The following is a 17648-nucleotide window of genomic DNA, read 5'->3' on the forward strand; positions in this document are numbered from 1 at the left end:
TTTCTTGTTTGATGCTTTAAGACTTTGAAATAGGACTAAGATATAACAGCATGTTGCAGGAGAAGAATTCTACAATGAGTTTGAACTGGATGACCTGCTAAATGTTTACCACCTTTTATTTCTGTGACTCATCCCTATGCAGTTAAGCACACCATAAAAATAAAGCTGTGTGGGAACATGGCTATCAATAACAACAAAAATAATAACACTCTGTCTCCTTCCTTAGATGAAAGGTTCTGTGTTTTTACAAAGCACTCTGCAAACTTTATCTTTTTAATTCTCACAACACTCAAGGTGTGTAGGAGGCAAGTATTATTATCCCATTTTGCAAATGGAGAAATTGAGGTTCATGGAGTTTGACTTGTCTAAAACCACAAAACAAGTAAACAAAACAAAGCACACCTATAATCCCAGCCACTTGGGAGGCTGAGGCAGGAGAATCGCTTGAACCCAGGAGGCAGAGGTTGCAGTCAGCTGAGATCTCCACCGAACTTCAACCTGGGTAATAAGAGTGAAACTCCGGTTCAAAAAAAAAAAAAAAAAGGCTGGGCACGGTGGCTCACATCTGTGATCCCAACACTTTGAGAGGCCGAGGAAGACGGACCATCTGAGGTCAGGAGTTGGAGACCAGCCTGGCCAACATGGTGAAACCCCATCTCTACCAAAAATACAAAAAATTAGCCAGGCATGGTGGCAGGCACCTGTAATCACAGCTACTCAGGAGGCTGAGGCAGGAGAATCGCTTGAATCCAGGAGGTGGAGGCTGCAGTCAGCTGAGGTTGTGCCATTGCACTGCACTCCAGCTTGGGCAGTAAGAGCAAAACTCCATCTCAAAAGCAAACAAACAAAAAACTACTGGGAGAAAATGAATTAAGGTACTCTCTCAAAGGATGGCTTTGAAAAGGATGAAAAGAAAAACAAGAGCTTCTGAAGTAAAGTATGTGGCAGTATTTTGAGAAAATTAAGAAAAAAATAAAAGGAAGATAGTTAGCTGTCTGCTGTTTCATTACAGTGATAATCATACAAACTGGAATTCTACTATTCTAAACATTCAGGTTCAAATTTTCAAGCAATATTCAATGCAGTTCTATATGTCAGCCTTAGAGCAAGTACCTGCACTATCTGGCCACAAAACAAAACAATTAATTAATTTTAAATGAATGTGAAAACGATTGAATGAGTTAATAAATGAATGAATGGATAAAATAAACTTTTAAGAAACAAAGTAAAGAAATATATTTGGCCCATCCACATCTTTTGGGGCATGACTAAGACTTTCTTGTATAAATAGTAGCCAAAGCAGACCTAACATTTTCTGAAAGGACAGTGTCTTTGTTTGCTCGTATAATAGAATACCACAGATCGGGTAATTTATAATGAACATAAATTTATTGGCTCACAGTTCTGGAGGCTAGAAGTCCAATATCAAGGTGCTGACATCTGGCAAGGACTTTCTAGCTATGACATAACATGGCAGAAGGCACCACATAGTGGAAGGGCAAAAAGGGAGAGAAAGAGAGGAAGATAGGGCAAACCCACTCCAGTGATAATAATGGAGTGATAATAACAAACCACTCCTGCAAAAACGGGCATGACTCCATTCATAAGCATGGACCCCAAAAGACCTAAACACCTCATAAAGGTCTCACCTCCCAATACAATCAACATGGCAATTAAATTTCATCATGAGTTTTGGAGAGAACAAACATTCGAATCACAGAACACAAGAAAGAACTAATAGAAGAAAAGTTTAATGATGATGACAATTGTCATTTTAGATGGGCCAATGTTCTCCAGATTTCCTTGGGCACCTGTGTTTCCTAATTCAAAGCACAGCTCAGCTCATTCTAGGCATGCACTGTGAAACCCCAAAATTTGAGAGTTTTCAGTTAATTTAGAAAGTTTATTTTGCCAAGGTTGAGGACACACCTGTGACACAGCCTCAGGAAGTCCTGATGATGTGTGCCCAAGGCGGTCAGGGCACAGCTTGGTTTTATACATTTAGGGAGACATAAGACATCAACCTATATATGTAAGAAGTACATTGGTTCAGTCTGGGAAGGCGGGACCACTTGAAGCAAAGGCAGGAAGACTCCAAGCGGGGAGGGAGCTTCCAGGTCACAAATAGGTGATACACAAATGGTTATATTCTTTTGAGTTTCTGATTAGGATTTCAAAAGGAGACAAATCAGATATGCATCAATCTATTTCAGTGAGCACAGGAGTGACTTTGAATAGAATGGGAGGCAGGTTTGCCCTAATCAGTTCCCGGCTTGAGTTCTCCTTAGTGATTTGGGGGACACGAGATATTTTCCTTTCACACACTCCATGCACTACCGCATCACCTGAACAAATTTAAGTCACTCATCCTTTCAATCATTGTGATCATGTTACACACGCCCTTTGGGCACTAGATATTAGGGACTGTACCTCAAGGAGCCACAGAGATCTTATGTACCCTTGATTTAGATGGCTGAGTCAGAAGCAGGATGGGCACAGCAAAGGAGACAGCAGGCAGAGTCTCAGCAGCCTCGCAGTTAACCCAAAAGGAAGGAATATGTTAGTCCTCTTCTTTCTTTTCACCTTGACATTTTGGGATTCTCTACATTTATTATTTGTGATTACATATTTGGCTTCTCAAACTTCTAAAATACAGCTAAGTTGATGAAAATGGGTCAAATGGGAAGAAGTTGACCAAGTAAATAGAGGAAGGCCAATGCAATTTCTGGGAAATGAATGTTTACTTTTTTAAAAACAGTTTTTACCACATGTTGATTTTATATTTTTTCAGTTGTCATCTATTATTAGTCTTTAGAACCAGAAAACATACAAAAACAAAGTCAGTAAGCTTAGCACCCTTCTCTGTACATAGTAAAATAAACACAATCCCACGGCAGACAGACCTTTGCATTTCTATTATCAGCACAGCAACAGTACATATGGTGGCAAAAGCAAGACAGCCTTAAGAAGTTCTGTGTTTCTGCTCTCTCTTGAACCACAGATGGCACCCTGCATATTTAATTTGTAGGCACTACATTGACCAATTTATTAATTCTTACAAGTCCAGCTTTTATACTGATACAGGTAGTTACTGCATTTATCATTTGGTTATAAAATAAGCATAATTTTATAATTACATAAAGTAAATGTTTATATATCAGATATGTTTATATATCTTACCATGTGTTATATATTTAATAGATACATTTATTTTATGTACGGAGATTTATTAAGAATTATGTTCATCATTGTGATCAATGGTGTAACATGTCATTCAGAGCTCCCTTAAGGAATGAAGGGCTTATGCCCCCAGCTATCAGGAAATAGTCCTCTTTCTTAGTCCTGCTTTGGAATTCTCTCACCAGAGTAAAAATATCGCAGCCAAAGATACATTTCCTTCCAGTTACTGATCAACATGGGGAGCTCTCTTTATCCAACTCAGAACAACTCAGAAGGGCCATCCCAGCTCCAGGGCTCCCAGCAAGGTGGGCTAGTCCCTTGTGGATATTGTAGCATGGCTCAACTTTTTTCTATTCCAAATTCTGCTTCCTTGCCCTCTCTTCCACAGGATTGATTTTCAAGAACCCTTTTTAAAAATACTCTGCATGCTTATTCCCATCTCAGAGAACTGCTTTCTGGGGACTTCTGCCAACACATCACAGTTATAGTAATCAGTGTCTCTTCCTAAAGACGGAAAATAAGATAATAAATATATTCAAAGGCTGGGCAGATCAAAGATATCATGGGTAAACCTGGAGTTTGAGAAATGTAGGGTGAATGGTTTTTATAAATCAGTAGGAAAATAAACCTTTAAAATGAATTCCAGTTTTCAGAAATCTTTTATATAGGATTTTAAAATGATTCTATTTAGAAATATATTCAAATGTTATTTTAACATTCTCAATGAGAAAGCTGAATTCAATACCAAGTGATTCTTATTTGTACTCCATCATGAGGATTGCCTATTAACAGACAAAAGCCAGCATGGAGTAGAAGGACAACTAGGATGAAATACCAACTCTCTTCGCTTTCTGTGCAGCCTTCAGCAAGTCACTTAACATCTTTGAGCCTTGTTTCCCCTGTCTGTTAAATAAAAAATATAACAAAATGAAACACATTATGGAATCTGCCCAGCTCAATGTTTGGCACATTGTGTTAGCCCAATAAATTTTTGGTTTTCTTCTAAGGTTGAAGAGTAGTGTTATCTTTTAACCTCATCATAAGGGAGGTTCACATTCCAGTAAGACTCCAGATAAATTCAAAGAAATTCCTATGTATGTATGGTATCATACAGATATTCTTAAAAATCTAAAAGTTATGGAAACTTCATCAAAACTTTCTCTGACTTCTCAAATGCACACTTTCTACCTTCTGTTTGTCCTCATCATATCTTCTAGGACTTGATTATTCCCTAAGAGGCTCATGTATGTTAATTTCTCTCGTTTTAATTAAGCCCCAGGATCACAAATAAATAGCCTCTAGTGCTTATCAGAAATGAGCCTTTCATATTCATTTATTCTGCTAGAGATCTGTTTCCTGGAGGATTAACTTTAGTAACAATAGCCTTAGCAACATCTTTGGACATTGACTTCTATTCTCAACCAAATGTAATCTTTGTTTCCTCAAAGTTAACCAACCTGATGGATTTCATTAAGAATCATTCAGCCGGGAACGATGGCTCATGCCTGTAATCCCAGCACTTTGGGAGGCCAAGGCGGGTGGATCACAAGGTCGTGAGATCAAGACCATCCTGGCTAACACGGTGAAACCCCGTCTCTACTAAAAATACAAAATATTAGCCGGGCGTGGTGGCACGCGCCTGTAGTCCCAGCTACTCAGGAGGCTGAGGCGGGAGAATAGCGTGAACCCGGGAGGCGGATGTTGCTCAGTGAGCCAAGATCACGCCACTGCACTCCAGCCTGAGCAGCAGAGCAAGACTCCGTCTCAAAAAAAAAAAAAAGGAATAATTCAAATCTCACTTAATCGTGTCCTTAATCTCACATCATCATGAGTTGATGTCCTTTCAAGGCTCTTCGGTTTCTCCTCCCATTTGTCCTTTGTGCTCTCACTGAGTACTCTTTCACTCTCCAGACCTGCTCATGGTGGCATCCAGAAGCCTCTTTAGAGTGACACCTTTGGTGCCCCCGCCATGCCCTCCATGACAACCCTCATGCCTGGGTGCCTCCTTCTGAAGTCTACAAAGTGAACAACACTTAAGTAGCCAACACCACTCTGTGTCCCCTGAAGTCTTGCAAACACTCAAGCTGAATCATGCAGTGAGTTGTGGGAAATGAGCCAGAGAGGAAGGCAGGGACCAGAGACAAGAGCTTTTTCACCATGCTAAAAACTTGGACTTAGCCTGTAGTTAGCAGGGGGTCATATCAAGGTTTAAGCAGGGACTTGACATATATATTTGTGTTTCAACAAAAATCACTCTAGCTGAAGTATAGAGAATGAGTTGGAGGAAGACTGAGATTGTTGAATCAAAAAGAAAGGTTAAAAAGATTCTGTAGTGGTGCAAGAAAGAGATGGTGGAGACCTCAAATGAAGCCATTGCCATGTTTCTGTGCTGTCTGGAAGGGGGACTGATTTCTCTGGACTATCTTAACTGGGTTTCGATGTCAGGTAGTTTTTTATTAGATTTGGCCAGCGGTATTTACTGGAAGGAGATTGGGAAGAAAAAAGAAAAAAAATCAACACATTTCATCCTCTGTCTAGGCCTCAGGTGACACCTCCAGCAGCCATTGTATTCTCTTCTTGCCTCTAGCTGCCTCCCTGCACATATGCCACAGTTCTGGCTTCTGCCCAAGGATCCCACCCCTGGGCTCTGGGAACCCCATTTCCTCCCTTTGTTTCTCCAGCCCAGAGTTGATTGTAGCTTCCTGCTGTTACTAACATTGAGTTGTCTCATTGTCTTCTATTTGGCTTCTCACCTTTTCCATCACCTGTACAACAATCTGCTCTATAAATTCTCTCTTTTAAAATATTTGAAGAGATTTTTCATTTCCTGGTTGGACCCTGACTGACACAAGAGGGGATGCATTTAAGAAATATTAGAATGACTCTATTAGAAGGCAGAGTCATTGGAACTTTGTGGAGATAAACCTTACTCCCTAACTAAAGTTGGCCTCACTCTTTTGCAAATTACTGAACTGAAGTGTGTTGTTTTGATTCCTCATCTACCTGGCTTCTCCCTCTTCCATAGGAAGTTATTTGCCGTATTGGAGAGACTGTCAGTTCTTAAATTCTTTTTAAAAATACTAAAAGATCAAAAACGCCACCCGTGTGAGCCAGAGAAGTCTCTGTGGGTGCTTGATTTCCACAGGAACCATTCATGGTCTAGGTCTCCCAGGCTTCAGACTGGCAGCTTCCACAGAATGAGCGAGAACCTTGCAGGACAGGGCCAAATCTGATGGCCCAGGTATCAGTACTGGATTAAGAACACACCACTTAAAGATCCAAAGGAGCAAAGTTGTTAAGATACTATTTTATTGGGTGGAATCAGGACAAGGGCTACCAGTTTCTACTGACCAGGAAAAGGGCAAGGAAATGATGCTGAGTATATTGATATACAGGTTAAAGAGGATGGTGTTGCACAAATGTATGATCTGTGTGGCCTGACCAGGTAAGAGGCCAAGAAACAAATGGGCACAGATGCCCTGTGAGATGCTGAAGATGCTGCCGTGCTGCCTGCCTGAGTAGCAGAGAGAACGTGCCAAAGAGGAGTTGCCTTTTCTAGAGAACTGTTTAATTTGCAACTAATAAATTCTTAATGGGGGTTGATCAGTCTAGCAGATATTTTCTTTTCGATTCTTTTTTGATTAAGTAAATTTTTAATTTCAGAAGAGTTTTAGATTTACAGAAAAGTTACAAAGATATTATAATACAGAGAACCCCTGTGTATTCCTTACCCATTTTCCCCTGTTGTACAATCTTACAATTGTACATTTGTTACAACTGAGAAACCGATATTTATGCATTATGCCTCACTTTGTGTGAATTGCATTAGTGTTTCCTTCATAGCCATTTTTTCCCAGGATCCCACTACTTTACATTTAGAGGCATTTTATGTTTATTTTCAATCTACCTTAATTTTTAAAGAGAAAAATATTTGCTCACATTTATTTTATTAAAGGAGTACTCAAATAAATCCCCAAAATGTATTAATATTATTTTAAACTGTAGTACACTTTCTCCAGGCAGATCAAGCTAAATTCTCTTGTGTATGAGAGTGTACTTAGAGTGCACAGAGGCGCAGTAGCCAAACCACATGGTTCAAATCACAGTGCACCGCTTTCTATCTGGGCAGCCTTGGAAAAATACTTAAGTATTTAATCCCTCTGGGCTTTAATTTTCACGTCTATAAAATGGAAAGTGATAGTACATTACCTCATGGATGTGATATGTACATTAAAATTAATAATACATATAAATCACTGAGAAGAGTGCCTGGGTACATAGTGAGCATGGAATTAACCTTAGTTGTTATTACTGTTACTATTGCTATTTGATTCCAGAGTATCCTATGTATTTCTTTTCTTGACACTCATCACACTTTTAAATATGTCTCATATTTGTCTTCACTTCCAGATGGCAATTTTCATGAGTTCAAAGACATTCCTACCCAACTCATAGTGGATGTTCGGGAAACAGTCTCTTAATTGTCCATCCTGACTGCAGAGCCATCAAACAATGACATGCAATGTGAAAGCTTGAAGGAAGAGAAAGTGAATGAGGTGAAGATAGACAGACAAGCAGGTAAATGGGATATAGAGATACAGAAATATAGTCAGGGAAGTCAAAGGTCAAATGAGAACAATTTTTTAAATTGCAAAATAAAAACTATATTTATATGTACAACATGATGTTTTGAAATACGTATATATTGTGGAATGGCTATATCAAGCTAATCAACATATGCATTACCTCACATACCTATCTTTTTTTGTGGTGAGCACACTTCAAATTGATTCTCTTATTAATTTTCAAGTATGTAAAACATTGTTATTAACTATAGTCTTTATGCTGTAGATCTCTTGAATTCATTCTCTTTAAATTTTGTTTCCCAGCCATTGATATATGACACTCTGTCTCCACTCTTATTTAAACTCATTTTCTCTTCGTGTGTTACATAAAACTGAAAGGGAATATATTTTTCTGAAATTAACAATTTAAAAGTTCAGCAGGAGGACACTGCCCTTTCAAGCACTGGTAATGAAGAATGGCAGAAAGAATTCTGGATGGAATTCTCAGCTACAGCTTTCTGGTAAAACTGCCATTAGTGATGCACAGGAGATGAACACGTATTATATTGAAATGGCATCAATATTCCAGTTTCTTGCCAAATGCCTTGAATAGCTGATTGTGCTTCATGTACAAATGTACACTTGGGCTCTGTGAATCCCAGGCACAGATGTCTGTAAAGCCACATGTATTTCTGCCATAAAGGCCACTTTAAAATGTGCTCCACTCTTATCCAGACCTCCAGTCAAGGAAGTTGTTAAATCCATTTTTTTTTCTTTTTTCCTGTACGTTGTTTTTGCCTTTGAAATATTGCTAAGCAGTTGTCCCACAGGGTGGAGGTGGAATTAGCAGCTGCAGCATTTCTTGTGCCACCGTCATCTCTTTGGTATGTGGCTTCCTTTCACTCTCATGCTGGGGAAGATCCCACCCATCCTTTGCATTCCTCCTGAGCAAGTTGTGTCAAGGAAAGTCAAGAGAGGAAGCGATTCCCATCCTCTGGGTGTCATCAAAAAGGAAGGTTTTAATTAGTTTCTCAGGATGTTCTCAGTTTCTGCACTGAGCAGCCCTTCCCTTCTTTGGCATTAAAGCACTTGGATTCTTCAAGAAACACACAATTTTGCTCTGTTAGGCACTAAACTCTGTGTATTCAAATGTAATAAGGAGTCATGAAGCCTCTCTTTCCTAGCACTTACCATGGTTGTAATCTTATATTTATTTGTATAATTAGTTGAGCCATGACTGTCTCTTCACTATGCTCAGGATTCTAGGAAGGCAGTGACATGTCTAATTTTGCAATCCATTGTATCTGCAGGCACTCAATAAATGCTTTCAAGATAAAATAATGAACATATGATTGAAAAAACTTCTGCTACAGCAAACAAAATAGAACCTGATGCATAAGTGACCCTTAGAGATTGCTTCTGCCTGACGTTCCTAGAAGAAGAAATGATGATCATATAGTATTTTCTGTGTACCAGACACTATTCTAAGTGCATCACATTGATTTTATCTATTAACCTTCATAAAACACTATGACCTAAATTCCACCACTATCCCCATTTTACAGATAAGAAATATAAGACATGAAGGGAGAGGTTTAGTGAAATAGCTCAACATCACATGGCAAGAAGGTAAAGGGAGACCCTGGAGTGGAGCACAGTCCAATTGGCTATAGAGACTGTTCCCCAATCCACGATGTGATTCTGCCTTCTGGGATACAAATTGAGATAGTGCTTTGGATTCACAGAGTGTAAGTGGCATGAGTGATAGTAGTCCTAGCTAGCCATAAAGAAAAAAAAAAAAAAAACTCAAGTCTGGACAGATGTAGATATGGTCATAAACCATATTTGAATATTTGACAGAGAGATACAGACATACACTTCATATGTAACAAGATCAAGGACTATGTATTATCAGTGGCAAAAAATATATAGGCAAAAATTGTCTCTTGAATGTCTTTAAAGTCAAATATACTCATAGACATCTATTGAAAAATCTTACTCTTTTTTTCTAAAATATCACCTCAAGGGTTGATGTCATTTGAGAATTCATATTATTGCCCACTCCTCTCCAGTTACTTCATGGAATACTGTCAAATTCCAACTGGCTGAAGAATAGAGGTTTTATCCCTTAAAATAAGATTTTGGTATGAAGAAATGTTCCTACAGAAATGAAAGACGTGTAGTTCATGCCAAGTGGCATTTCAGACACAAAGAAATGGGTAGGAAAACATTTCTCTTTTCTCTGAATTCCCATTGCACATTGGGCCATTTTTCTTTTTCTTGACATTTAATGTATTGTATTCTTACGTCTGTGCACAAGTTTTACCTCCCCACAAAAACTATAAACTCTTTAAAACGGGAACTGTGCCTTACAGTAAAAGGCAGTGTGCTGGAAAGAAACTAACAAGACTTTTATTAGTAAGTGGAATCATCACTTACTATTTGCACGACCTTGGGCAAGTTAACTTCTCCTAGTCTTGATTTATTCCTCTATAAAAAAAAGATTCATAACGGTATATAGTATTATTAGCTAGAATTTCAAAAGAGTATTTGGGACTTGGATTAAACGTGGAAGATTGAAACATATGTGCTTTACTCCAGTAACACATTAAAATTTCAGTAAATAAATTAAAACTTTTTAAATACTAGGGCAAAGAAAGCAAAGGAAAAGATAAAAGAGAAAACAAGATTATATATACATATATGGAAAGCAATGGACTGACTTGAAGTAACCAATTTGGCAAACATGGAGTCTCTGCAGTGAATGAAATCATGAAGAAGGCTTATTTGCACTTCAGAATCTCAGAGGGCTCAGGAGTTCAGGCAGGAGGTGCCTTGAAAGTAGGGTGTTGATGGTGATAAAAAGATGGGGGCCAACTGAAAATCTTTGTAAGGAGCAGTGAAAACCTTGGATCTCTTCCCTTCCTGCACAACAGAATGTCTACATGGCTTAACTGTGCATAATATTTATATAAACATAGCAATGTATAGGCTGAACAGTGATCTGATAAAAATTATAATGTTCATGGTCTTAGGAAACAGAAGTGGAAGTGTGTGTTAGGGTGAGGGGAGGTATTTAAGAAAGCTAAACAAATGCCTTCCATTGTAGGATGTTTATAGGCGATATTTAAAATCAACAAATGAATAAATAGCAGAATAGCATGTTATGTAACCCTGAAGGCAAATACCAGAAGAAACGGCTAAAAGGATTAAAAGTGGTTTCCTCTAGGTGATGAGAGGTGAGAAGGGCTGTGGAAGACAGAAGTTGGTGTTTTATATTATAAGCCTTGAAGAAGATTTGACTTTGATATACATGTATATTTTTAATTATAAAAAATATTTTTTAAAATGAATGCTGGGCTACAGAAGGCAGTCAATAAACATCAACAGTAGCTCCCTTTAATTCCTGTTCATTATTATTTTCCCCACATATTTATTTATATTCATGTTTATTGCACTGCAGGTTCTCATTAAATGTTTGCTAAATGACTAAGCGAATAACTCATCAAGGTTTACAGATTGAATCACCAACAAAATCATCAGAAGAGAAAAAAAGAAGAGACATATATATTGCCTTCTATTTTATAATGGGACTGTCGCCCATGAATAAAGTTTTGACCAATTTATGGTCAGTCTTTTTGGCATTTTTTTATGGGACGGACAGTGAGAAGCTGCTATAAATACAAAATCAAGTAATTGTTCCAAAGGTGTGTCCTGTGAAATATGAGAATTATGTGCAACTTGAAAAACTCCCTTAAAATACTATTAGCTACCTAAACATGACAGGTTAATTAATCTGACAGCATCAACTCTTAAAATGACCTTTGCCGTCACCAGTGTTACATGTGTCCATGTTTCTCTACACCCTCCCCACTTCCACAAGCATGGTGGTGATTGATACATTATTTGTATTGATCAGGAAACGAGACCCCTGACTCTAGGCATATTTACTCTTGGGGAGTGTAGCACACCTCAGCACAAACACACACTCAGACTTCACAGAGCATGAACTAGCAACTGTCACTGTCAAGAACAAATTTCACATTTTGGTTTTGTATTTACTATTCTGTCCAGAGAGATTCTGCTCTCCACAATTTTCCTCTCCACCAGCTCTCTCCTCCAGCCTGCTTTCATTAGGATTAATGAGTATAAAGAGATTAGGGTAGGAAGAGAGAAACAGAGCCACATGGACAAGCTCTATTTCCTCCATTAGTCTGCTCTGCTGGTTCATTTATTTAGTGACCCCTGCCTGCCATGGCCACAACTCCTTCACTGAATCCATAGTCTGGACCTCAACCAAGGAAGAAACAATGCAGGTCTATCACTTTGTTTGCTTGCTTGTTTGTTTGTTTGCTTGTTTTGAGACAGAATCTCTCTCTAGTCTCTGCACCCAGGCTAGAGTGCAGTGGCATGATCCCAGCTGACTGCAACCTCCCAGGTTCAAGCAATTCCCATGCCTCAGCCTCTGGAGTAGCTGGGATTATAGGCGCATACCACCATGCCTGGCTATTTTTTTTTTTTCACTAGAGACGGGGTTTCACCATGTTGGCCAGGCTGGTCTCGAACTCCTGGCCTCAAGTGATTCACCCACCTCGGCCTCCCATGGTGCTGGGATTACAGGCATGAGCCACCACACCCAGCCCTTGCTTATTTGTTGAAATGCATGAAGGGAGAACAACACAAGGGGATGAGACAGAGCTTTTCTTTTCTAAAACAGTTGCTTCTGAACAATCCAGATGACATGCACTTTTGAAGAACTTTTTAAAAATTATGTTTCCAATAGTAACAACAAGTTAAACTCTCTGTCCCAACAACCACACATGCTGCTCAGCTGGTGACTTATGATTAACAGTCCCTATGAAATATAAAACTCAGTCAAATAGCAACAATTCAGATTAAACACAAGCCAAATCAGCAGATGCCTGGCACCATGTACTAAATGCCAGCAAAGGAGGCTCTGTTGGAATGCAAGAGGAAGGGAATTCCAGAGACACTGAGTCAGCCTGGAAGCCATCTTAATACTGCCAGGCATGGGGAGGGACATGGGAAAAGTCCCAGGTGAAGAGTTCAAAGTTTGCTGAATCAACTTTCTTATTAAAAACTTTCAATGATATAAGTTTTCTAACCATGGGATAATTATCTGAATGCTCAGTTTTACTATTTTATATGAATCAAACATCAAAAAAGGACAAGGATGGAGTCCCAAAGGAGAATAGAATACTTGCATTTCGAGAAAATGTCCATGGATATGTGCTATGAATTAACGTAAGCTAATTTTGCAGTTTGTGATTATTAAGTTCTTTGGGGTAGACATGTCCTATTGTAAGAGAGATGTGAGTGTTCTCGGTCACCTTTCTACAGCCTTGCTATCACGTATGACATCAAGTCTCAAACTGAATTCTGCTACAACTACAAACATTTATTATCAAGCAGTCAGAGAAAGCATCACAATACACAACTGGTACTGCATGTTCTCTAGCTCCCTCTCTGATATTTTAGTGCTTGGACTACATTCTGGATTAAAAGTTCTCTCAAAGCAGATGCAAAAGTATTTCAGAGGCAAGGTGTAGGCAAATCCAGGCAAACCAGCACTCTGAGTCAGCAGACCAATGGGAGACTGTCAGCATCAGGCCTTGGGCACCATGCTGAAGTGTACAGACCGCAGAGCTCCCCATACTTGTATGCCTCATCTGGCAAAGGGGGAGGATCATGTTTTTAATAATTCCAGTCAGTGCACATATCTAAAGACACTAATTTGATGAATGAAAACATATTTCTAACGTTTGCTATGCCAGTTTACAAACTTTGACTTCATCAGGCAGCTAAATTTCTTGCTATAGCTAACTCTGTAACAGGACTTTTTAATTAGATGCTAACTGGGTTGAAGTGTGTGCCCCAAAAATTCACATCCACCAGGAACTCATGAACATGACCCAATTTGGAAATAGGATTTTTGCAGATGTAATCAAGATAGAGTCATACTGAGTTAGAGTGAGCCCTAATCCAATCACTGGTGTTCTTATAAGAGGAAAGTTTGGACATAGAAACATACAGAGGAGACCGCCCTGTGAAGATGGAGGCAGAGATTGAAGTGATGCATCTATAAGACAAGGAACATTAAGGATTGCTGGCAACCATCCAAAGCTAGGAGAGGGGCATGGAACAGATTCTCCCTCAGATCCTCCAGAAGGAACCAACCCTGCCAACACCTTAATTTTGGACTTCCAGCCTCCAAAACTGTGAGAAAATAAGTTTCAGTTGTTTTAAGTCACATAGTCTGTGTGAATTTGTTACAACAGCCCTAGGAAACCAATATGCCATGGAAATGTATTTCCATCTAGGGCAATTAACCACCCCAGGGAATAGTATGAAACAACCGCCCCCAACCCCCACCCAAAACACACACATCTCACCATGTTAATGCTGAAGTATGTCAAAGTAAATTACAGACAACTTGACAATATTCTAGTAGCATGTCCTTATATATATTGTTAACAGCTGAACAAAGAAGCTAAGCACACACATAAGATGTAGATTGCCTTTACATCCTTGAGCTGGCATATTCATTCCAGCTTTCACACAATAGAAGACAAAGTGCCTCCTATTTCTTCTTTTCCAAAGAGTTTTGGAGGCTTTATAGGTCACGGCCCATTCACAGATATAGTTTTCCACTGGTCAACAGATGTCTATTTGAGCCACTGTGAGAAATCAAGTCCGATATATAAAGTATGACCTCACTTGACCAAAAGTTTTATTATGAAATCCTGTTTGATGTTGTTTGATTTTATATAATCCTTTATGATTTTGTTTTATTGCAGAAATCCCAAAAAAGAAAATAAAAGAGCAGCATTTTGTGGATAGAAAATGAAAAACACATTTTGTTTTAATTTATTCAGAATATTTGTAGTTTCTCAACGTAAACACTTTTTGCTTAACTCCTAATATTTTTGTGTCTGTCAAATCTTTGGTGTTAAATCATCCTAAGTGTCAATTGCAGTTTTGAAACTTCTTGCCTGTGTGACCTGAAGGAAGCCTCTGTTTAACATTTTTGCAACAAAAACAAGGTGCACCTTAGAAGCTTGTAGTGAGGATTCAATGAGATCACATATGTGAAATCCCAAATGCAGTGCACAGTGCCAGATAAATGTTTTGCTTTTTTTCCTCCATTGACATATGTTTTGCTTTTTTTTTTTTTTTCAGATCTCATTTTTTAAATATGAATGTCACCATTTTCTGTTGTGGGACCCAGGACAAGTAAAGGGATAAGTGACAGGCACAGATGCTCTCTTCTAGGTTTGCCTACAGACTCCAGAGTGCTGTGGATCATGCCTGGGCAAGCCCCAGCCTGGGAATTGTCAGGCCCCTGCAGAGAGGAGAGTCTGTGTACCTTTGCTCCAGGCTCCTTCCCCCACAGAGTGACAATAGCTGGAATAACATTCAGCTGAAACACTTTCCAGAGAAGCAGAGTTCCACCCCTTACACTAGGGAATGAAAACAACCTCCAGAAGGTTAGGACTAAAACTAGAAAAAGCTGCATGCACTCAAAAGCGGGGCTCTATCATGTGAGTTAATGACCACAGCACTATCCTGCCTCAGCTGAAAGCACATGACCCCGGGAGCCAGAGAGAATGGGTTCCAATCCAGGCCCCACCTCTTACTACCAGTGTTATCTTGGAAACTGACTTAAAGTTCCTCAGCCTCAACTTCTCACTTGAAAAAATAGAGCTATTATTTCCCCTGTTGTTTACTTGCAGTGTGAATTAAATAAGATAATGTGCATAAAATACTTTTTGATAGTGCCTGACTCATAATTGGCCTTCAACAAACAATAGTCTCCCCAATCTTAAATAGATTTCATTCAATGTGACTTCCTCCACCTCTACTGTCATAGAAATCTCATTCTTCACTCAGAAGCTGACTTGCCACAACTCTGTGATTTTTCTTTGTCCCCTCATGCTTGGTGGACTCTTCCTACACTACTTCTCCTGGTCTTCCTTTTAATGGTAACCAGGGCATTGGTAACCAGGTAACCGAAAACCCGGTAACCAGGTTTTGGTTTTTGGTTTTGTTTTGTGTTTTTTGTTTGTTTTTGTTTTTTTTTTGAGAAGGAGTCCCCCTCTGTCACCCAGGTTGGAGTGCAGTGGCGCCATCTCGGCTCACTGCAAGCTCTGCCTCCCAGGCTCAGGCCATTCTCCTGCCTCAGCCTCCCAAGTAGCTGGAACTACAGGTGCCCGCCACCATGCCCGGCTAATTTTTTTGTATTTTTTTGAGTAGAGACAGGGTTTCACCATGTTAGCCAGGATGGTCTCTATCTCCTGACCTTGTGATCCACCCACCTCAGCCTCCCAAAGTGCCACCATGCCCAGCTGTAACCAGATTTTTAAGGCTTACTTTGTGCCAAAAGCTGCATAAATGCTCTCAAATTCTCACTGTAACTCTCCAATACAGGTAGTGTTGTCCCTCATTTAGAGAAAAAGAAATCTAGCCTGAGAAAGATTAAACTTCCTAAGACAACAAGTGAGGGGGTCAAGATTGGAACCAGGTGTGTCTAACTCTACAGCCTCTACATCACATCACCCATATTGCTATTAATGTTATGTCACACTTCATGTATGTAAGTCATATGCCAATGGATAACACACATGAGGACAGGTTCAGCCCCATGCGTAGTCCATACTAAATGCTAAATAAATGTTAGTTAACGATTATTACAATTAGATCATTAGCAATTGATTAGATGATGATGATTAAGTAATGCAAACGTTTTTAGTAACCCATGGATTTTTTCAGGCCAGAAAAAAAAAAACAAACACTAAAGCGAGGAAAATTTTACTTCGTATTTATTCAGGAAAGATGATTTTTAAAAGGTTATGGATTAAGCCAGAATCCAGCCATGTTTTTAATAAAACCAGACGATTGAGAGATAACTGGGAAAAGGACATGGGTCCATTCCAGAAGTACACCTGGGCTCCTACTCAGTATAATCTCCAAAAGAGGCACATTTCAATAATGTCTTAAAGGTAGTATGTTGACGTGCTGGCATGATAGTTGTTAAGGCTATGATGAAGCAACATTAAAAGAAGGGTGAAAACAAGACCATAAGCCGTGGAGAGATGGTAATCAGGAAATAGCCCATTTTTATGCATTTGTTCATTGCACCAACCAACAGTGAAGGCCCTACCCCACCCTCACTAACTCAATGTTAAAATCCAGCTACATCACAGCCTTAAGTTAGGGTAGCACAAGAATATTTCTGTAGTGGTGGAATATTCTATTTCTTTTTTTCCAAAGCAGAAATATAGTCAATTCTAGTTGCAGCGAAAGACTTCTTATTACACATTAATTTCGTCAAGACTAGCCTGAACTGATTTTCTCATTTGTTTAAAATGGCTTTGATTCCTAATTCAAGCAGACAGTGCTCATTTTTTCCTGGCCAGTTTAAGACCAAGTGGCCAGGAACAGAGGAAGGCCAGACCTCTGTTTCAGAGCTTATGAAGGAGTGGCAGTGAGTGAGTGCCCAGGACTCTTACCATCTCAATGGTGACAAGCCCAGGGCAGTGTCCATGCCCATGTGATGATGGAATTACCCTGATAAAAATCTTACCACTGATTTCCTGAGAATGGAAACACGAGATATAATGTGTTTTCTGGCAGAGCTACTGATGCTGAGTGGTCCAAGGTGGTTGTTATTGTTTCATTTTGTTTTGTTTCCCTGCAGGAGGAGGTGAACGCATGTTTTGGCATTACATCTGGCTTCCAGCCCTCATCAAGGGAAGGGCTTCTGACTCCTGCCAGCAAAGGACTTAGTTGCTTTCAAGTGGATTTTATTCACCTGGACAGTCATGCAACCAAATCACAAGCAGAGAGGAGGCTTCCCCAACTCAGAGTCCCCACACGTGACCC

At 39.4% G+C, this 17648-nt stretch overlaps 1 long non-coding RNA gene across 1 annotated transcript in view; it reads right to left on the reverse strand.

Moving 5' to 3' along the window:
* LOC129143966 (uncharacterized) overlaps nt 1–17648 on the reverse strand; it is a 228938-nt gene that overhangs the window by 21860 nt on the left and 189430 nt on the right. The window lies entirely within an intron of this gene.

This window comes from Pan troglodytes, chromosome 4 (genome assembly GCF_028858775.2).
Source record: "Pan troglodytes isolate AG18354 chromosome 4, NHGRI_mPanTro3-v2.0_pri, whole genome shotgun sequence".
NCBI lineage: Eukaryota > Metazoa > Chordata > Mammalia > Primates > Hominidae > Pan > Pan troglodytes.